The 7,496-nt window shown below is 47.7% G+C and overlaps 1 pseudogene; it reads left to right on the top strand.

Moving 5' to 3' along the window:
* Positions 1–446: 446 nt before the first annotated feature.
* LOC149327995 (uncharacterized) lies at positions 447–7,210 on the top strand (annotated as a pseudogene).
* The last annotated feature ends 286 nt before the right edge of the window (positions 7,211–7,496 follow it).

The following is a 7,496-nucleotide window of genomic DNA, read 5'->3' as shown; positions in this document are numbered from 1 at the left end:
TCTGTTAACTTGGCAGACTGTGAAATCAATATTTAGGCCTCAGCGTTGCATTGAATTCCTTTTTTTGATAACGGTTTTTTAACTGATCTTCCACAGCGATGAGTGGCGCCTGATACTTCAATTTCAATTTTTTCCTCTGACTTGGTCTTTCGAGGAGGGACTGTTTGTGGTTGTTTTTGTTTTATGTTTTTAAAGTGACTACCTTATATTGCGCGCGTAAGGAGTAAACCTCAGTTGCGAGTTAGCGCTTGTCTGCGTCGTTTACTTTCCGTCCCGTGTGTTCCCTGTGCACTATTTTTTACATCATGAACGTTATCCAACTTGCCCAACTTTCCGCTTTGCTGATTGTCTTGGCCCATCCACCGATGTGTATGGTGCGGATTATTCTGTGGTGATGAGGATGGGATGACGAGCCGCCCCCTTAGTACGACGCAGCCTTCGCCACCATGGGAGGATATTCCAGCCGGACGCAGTTTGACGAGACGAGCGACAAGTGGCCAGCTTACCAAATTCGACTGGAGGCATTCATTCAAGACAATGGCGTCACGGGCAACAACAAGAAGTGGGCCCGGTGTGTTGCAGTGCTGACGACCCACATCGTGAATTTACTTAGTGGTCGATCGGCGCCAAACAAGGTGAACGAACTTTCTTCTTCCAAGTGGTAGCTTTGAGGCAGAAGCACTTTTCGCCACAACTAAACGAAATAGCAGTCTTGCAAGTTCTTTACACGCTCCCACCTGCCACCGGAACCTGTCAAAGATTTCATAATTGCCATTCGTCAAATAGCAGACGGATGCAATTTTGGCACAACGTTGGATCGAATGCTGCAGCATCGCATCGTTTGTGGGCTGTAAAGCGCAGGAGTGCGTCGACAGTTGCTTGGGGAACCGCAGCTGAGGAGAAGTGAAGCAGAGGAAATCGTGCTATGAGACGGAACGGCAGAAGTGAGCGCACAGAAAATAAAGAGCCACGTCGATGAAAGAAGCGTACATGTGATGGGAGGACAGTCGTATCGCTCAAGAAACCAACCACAGATTATTCCGTCCGACTGCTGCGCAGTGAAAGGGCACGAATCAGACGTTTCCCGGCACCGTTCGGGAATATGCTTCAAGTGCCAACAGCGGGGTCCTATCGAACGAGACTGTGTCCATCGAGAGAGAGAGTTCATAGAAGGGCCACCAGGGCTGTCGCGTCAGGTAAATACCCTATCATCTCGAGAGGACGGCACGTCTGTGGGCATGGACGGTATATTTGCGTTGGAAGCAGCGGACAGTAACGCAGGTCGATAGAGGTTCACCAGTCTCCGCGCTCACATGGACCACCGTTGAGCAAAACAACACAGTGGGGCCCAAGCTGCGTGATCCGCTATTCAAACCGACTTGCTTCCTCAGAAGGCTTCCCGTTCGGGGATGACTCAAGCTCAAGGTTTCGTGCGGAAACCGGTCGATGGACGGATCCCTGACAGTCGTCGGTTGCTCCGGCCCCAAACTGTGCAGACTCGACCTAATCCAGGCGTTCAACATGCTGGAGGGGGCAGTAATGAACCTGAGCACGACAGGTGAGCGCAGACCTTTCGTCGGGACGGACGATCCTAATATGCACAATTTGGTAACAGAATTCGCTACCGTCTTCGCGCCAGGCCTACGTCTCATCAGGGGTCCGCTGGTACACTTTGAGATGCGGGACAACGTGATACCGAAATTCTGGAAAGCACGCGAATTTCTGTACGGCTTTCGTCCAAAGGTAGGCGCTGAACTTGAGCGCCTTTCGACCGCGGGCATTCTTGTCCCTGTGCCTTATTATAAGTGGGCGGCACCGGTGGTGCCTGTAGTAAAGCGTAACGGCCACATTCTCCTCTGCGGTGATTTTAACAATGCGCATTTTAACAGGGCTACAATGCGGATGCTTGAAAGTCCTTTCTTCTTCCTTGCTGTACAGATTACCGTTGTTATTGGCACGTGGCTATCTGCACCCCGCCAAGAACATACGGACATCAACGCAACGTCACCGTGCTTTGCGGACGCCAACTGTACAGCTGATGCTATCGATTTCGCCATCGCTTTCCTGCCCTCAGCGCCACCATGTGCAAATGGAACGTCCACCGCACCTACCGAGGATATAAAAGCCAGTGGTTTCAACGACTTCTTCAGTGGGCAGAGAAGAGCGGCTACAATGCGGATGCTTGAAAGTCCATTCTTCTTCCTTGCTGGACAGGTTGATAACGGTACTTCCTTATACGCTAAACGTACTAGCAACGTTTGTACGCTGCTCTTCACTTGCCCACATGTGTTAGCTTCAACAATCTGCGAATGCGTGCATGTTGTGAAGCTTTTATTGTTAGCAGGTGACATTGAGACAAACCCTGGTCCAAATCCAGATGAAGTTAACTCAAACACTGATGTGCTTGCTTCTATTGTAGCACTGTCAGCTCAATAAGAGACCTGCCACGCTGAGCTGATGTACACCTTAACCCAGCTTAAGGCAAACGAACTTGAGCTAGAGAAGAAAGTTTGTGATCTCACTGCCAGGCTCACGGCTGTTGAGTCCCACGTACAATCATTGGAAGGTGAAAGTTCCCCCGCACTCACAGATGCTATATCCGACGCCGTTCATGCTGAATCTGCGGCAATCAATTCACGGCTAGACAATCTCGAGGATCGGTCTCGTCGAGACAACCTTATTTTTTACGGTGTGCTGGACACCAGCTCAGAGACCTGGCCTGAGTCTGAAGTACACGCTCGCAAAATTATTTCTGACACATTGGACCTATCGTTTCCTGATGAGGGTATCCACCGGGCTCATAGACTGGGCTTGTATGTTTCGGAGGGATGTCGGCCTATCATTGTGAAATCCGGTTCCCCCAAATTAAGAGACAAAATGTTATCGCTGCGCTTGAAGTTCAAAGGTTCCAAGAGAGCGATTAGTGAAAACTTCTCCCGCGCCACACGCTAGTCCCGCAAAAACCTGGCCGAGTTCGGGAAGGCTTGAGGATGGAAGTATTCATTGCGAGGAAATCGAACGTACATAGACAAAAAATGCTACGTCTACTTTTGACAACCGATCCTTTTTGTGAAGTAGATTGCGCTGACAACCGTTCAAGTGCCAACAGACGCCAATCTGTTTCGGATGCCATGTATAAAACCACGAGTGTATCATGCACTGCTAGTAGTTCACCACAACAGCTACACACACGGCCAGCCGCAAATCCAGTTGCCTTTCTTTTTTCCAGTGTGCGCAGTGTCCGTAACAAACGTCACGAATTGTCTTCAGTAATTGACGCGTGCTCAGCACACGTTGTTATCTTGGCTGAAAAAGGGCTCTCGAGCGATATTTTGAATCATAAAATCTTTGAATTTGAAAGTGCTTTCAAACTTTTTCGGTGTGACCGAATTTTGCGTATTGGTGGCGGGGTATTAATCGCCGTACGTGATGGTTTGAGATCTTGTGTTTTAGATATTGCTTCATCATTAGAAACTGTGTGTGCACGTGTCACTCTCGAGTATCGTGATAATATTTTTTGTGTGTGTTATCGTGCACCCACTTCGTCCATTTCATTTAGTTCTGATCTACATGATGTATTATATGAGTTAGTTGTCCGGTTTCCTTCAAGTCCACTCTTTCTCCTTGGCGATTTTAATTTTACAGCAATTAACTGGCATGAATCCCCTCCTACATCGGATGGTTCATCCGAGTGCTCTCTCTTCTTCAACCTTTGCCTGGATTTCAATTTTAAGCAGCTTGTTCTTCAGCCTACGCGAGCCAAAGCGCAGTCTGCTAACATCCTTGATCTCATCCATACTACAACACCTCAGCTTATCTCCTGCTTAAAATATATGGCTGGTTTAAGTGATGATTGCCTCATTTATTTCGAACTGCGAATTTATGTTCCCACTACCAAAGCGCCAAAACTTATTTTTGACTACAAAAACGATAGTTTTGACTCCATAAACCATGAACTAATGAATTTCATCGCCGACAACATTCCAACTTTTCAAACTCGTTGTGTTGAGGAAAATTGGGCCTTGTACAAAGAAAAAATGAAAATTTTAATTGATAAATACATCCCTCGAGAACGCATTACATCTACCTCCCATTCTCACTGGTTTAACGTGTGCTTGCGACGCCTACTGAATAAGAAGAAAGGGCTGTTTCGGCGGGCTAAGGCAGTTCAAACGACCGAGCGCTGGCACGCTTACGCTACTGCTAATACTGAATACAAAAACGTTGCATGTGAAACAAAAAAACGAGTCTATCAGCACTCTCTCCCGTCTCTCCTGAAAGACAATCCTAAGAAATTTTGGAATGTGGTCAGCGGGAATAGGCCGAATACAATAGATCTTTCCGATGACAGCAACGCACCAATACCTGAGAGAGACTGCTGCAAAGTGTTGAATGAATATTTTGCCTCAGGTTTCTCGTCTATTTTTCCGGTCTGTTACCCTGATCTTTGTACATCTATCTACCCATCGATCCGATAACCATTGATTCCGTTGGTGCATCTTGTTTAATTGAAAGGCAGAAAATGTCAGCTTCCTCAGGTGTCGTCGGCATAACAACCAAGTTCCTGAAAAACACAGCTACGTGTTCATATTTGATTCTTAGCGAGATCTTCATGGAGTCATTGCAGAGTTGCTCTATGCCAAATGACTGGAAAATGGGGAAGGTGGTTCCTTTACATAAATCAGGTAACAGTGTTTCAGCATTTCATTAACCAGCGTACCCTGCAAACTTCTTGAGCACATTATTTACTCTCACCTTGTTACATTCCTTGAATCCAACAACTTTTTTCATTCTTGTCAACACGGTTTTCGACGATCTTTTTCGTGCGAAACGCAACTCCTCTCTTTCACTAACGATTTATTTCGAGCTCTTGATGCTAACCTTGTAGTGGACTGTATTTTTTTAGATTTTGCCAAGGCATTTGACACTGATTCGCATGAATTGCTACTAATTAAACTCAACACTCTAAATACGGACGATCAGGTATTAGGCTGGATAAAATGTTTTCTTTCTAACCGAAGCCAATATGTCTCAGTTAAGGGTTATGACTCGCCTCTCATTTCCGTAACTTCTGGAGTACCCCTGGGTTCTGTGTTAGGTCCACTCTTGTTTCTAATCTATATTAATGATCTGCCTAACAATGTTTCTTCCCACATTGAACTCTTTGCAGATGATTGTGTGCTGTATCGTATAATCACTAATCCCTGGGATGAGGGGTGCTTGCAGACCGACCTCGATACAATTTCTTCATGGTGCAGTGATTGGCTTCTGAATCTTAACACTACTAACTGCAAAAATATGCGTATTTCTAGCCGACCTTATGATAACACCACTCTCTATCTTCGCAATAACCCTCTGTTATCACCTGTTTCGGTGTACAAATATCTCAATGTCCACATAACTCACAATCTGTCCTGCAAAATCCCCGCAGGGGCGTCTGATTCATGCAGACCATGGTGAGTTGCGACACCACGGGTACCTGAGCATCCGCAGGGACATCCCCGCAGGGGGATGATGGTGAGCAGTGCGCCACCACGGACCCGAGCACCCGCGCTTAGCCGTGCGTGGGATCGCCGTGTCCGGGGAAAAGGGGATCCTGGTGGTTGAGCCGATGCCGGGCGTTTGGACCCTTAAGGCCCCTCGGCGGAGGCAACACAGCACTTTGCCCCAGCTTTCTGTAGACGGCACCTTCGGCATGACCCGACCGGGGGAAATCGGCAGTCGCCTTTTCCTGTCCTCCCCTCTAACTTTCACTTTCCTATTCCGTTCTCACAACTCTCCCTTCTTCCACTCACTTCTTCGCTTTTTCCTTTTTCCTGGCTGCGAGGGTTAACCTTGTGTGGCCAACTACCCTGAGTTGCGTCATATTTCGTTATAGTTGGGGTGTACAGCTGGCGTGGGTAGGGCTTGCTTGCAAGTACCTGTCCCGTCCCCTTGTTGGGCTCCATGGTGGGTCGCTGGCACAGTAGCCGAACAATACACATATCCTATGGCTCACCCTCCTTCATCATACGATCGCCCTCTCATGAGAGGGCGGACCGAAGTAACGAAACAGTTTGTAAGCAAAACAAAAGAAGTCTTCCCGAAATATCACGTAGCCCACACTGAAGACCCTGAAAAACCAGCAAGGAAAATATCACCATTTATGGTTGCAAAGAGTCTCAAAGAAGCCTTGAGCCCCGGTTACAACGTGACGAAACTAGCTAGCGGAGACTTGCTCCTAGAAATACGTGACACAGTTCAAGTTCCGAAACTCTCGAACATTCTGACATTTGGGGACATTCGTGTCTCTGTCACACCCCACATGTCACTAAACACAGTCCGTGGAGTGATCTCTGAAATTGACTTACTGGATATCACCGAAGAGGAAATGCTGGATGGCCTAACCGGTCAAAATATTACCAAAGTTCAACGAATCAAAATAAGGAAAGAAAACAAAGAAATCCCAACGAAGCATCTAGTACTTACTTTCACTTGTTGCACACTTCCAAACTCCATCGAAGTGGGGTACACAAAGATTGCCGTGAGACCTTACATTCCCAACCCCAGACGCTGTTTCAATTGCCAAAGATTTAGCCATGGATCCCAGAGTTGCCGTGGCCGCAAAACGTGCGCGAAATGTGCTTGAAAAGAACACGCCACAGAAAACTGCGAAGCAGCATTCCGCTGCGCTAACTGCGAAGGCGAACACCCAGCCTACTCTAGGTCTTGCCCATCGTGGACGACGGAAAAAGAAATCATCACACTGAAAACGAAACAGAACATTTCATTTAAAGAAGCAAGAACACGTATCAGAATGGCAAGCAATTTTTCACTCACTGTACATACAAGCTTTGCCGATGTGGTGCGACGGGGCGACCCATCACACCGGCCTTTGGCACCGGCCCAGACCTCACGCAGTGAGGCTGCGGCGCAGCCATCCTCGCCCCAGGTGGAAGGAGCTAACACTACTCCACCACCTCCAAAGCAGGTCTTGCTGTCTCTCGAGGCAACGGACCTCAAGACCTGTGCCCACCATGCAAGGTCAGTGACACAGAGCCACGTGCAGTCTGCACGATCGTCCAGCGCCTCTGAAGAGGTGATGGACATGAGTCCGGGTAGCTCCATGCCGTCGAGGTCACAAGTACGGCGGAACTCGCTGGATCGGAAAAAAGAGACAAGCCCCGAATCATGGGGCCAACCTAAACACAGTTCTTACCCTCCACACTGAAGATGGCATTCATAATTCATTGGAACTGTAGGGGACTTTTAAATAATTTCGTTGACATAAAGGACATCGTAACTTCATTCTCCCCTGTTGCGTTGTGCCTGCAAGAAACTATCCTAGGTCCGCAGCATAAAAATCTACTAAAAAAATATAAGTTATTCCGGCGTGACCGACAGCATGCAAACAGGCTATCGGGAGGGGCAGCCATCATTGTGCAAAGTGGAATACCAGCCCGTGAGGTGAAACTTACGACTAAATTAGAGGCTGTAGCAGCCACTCTACTTACATA

The sequence above is a fragment of the Amblyomma mixtum genome, chromosome 10, assembly GCF_055824585.1.
Source record: "Amblyomma mixtum isolate Tamu chromosome 10, ASM5582458v1, whole genome shotgun sequence".
NCBI classification, from domain to species: Eukaryota; Metazoa; Arthropoda; class Arachnida; order Ixodida; family Ixodidae; genus Amblyomma; species Amblyomma mixtum.
The sequence above is the reverse complement of the archived record's forward strand: the minus strand, read 5'-3'. Positions and strand labels throughout refer to the sequence as shown.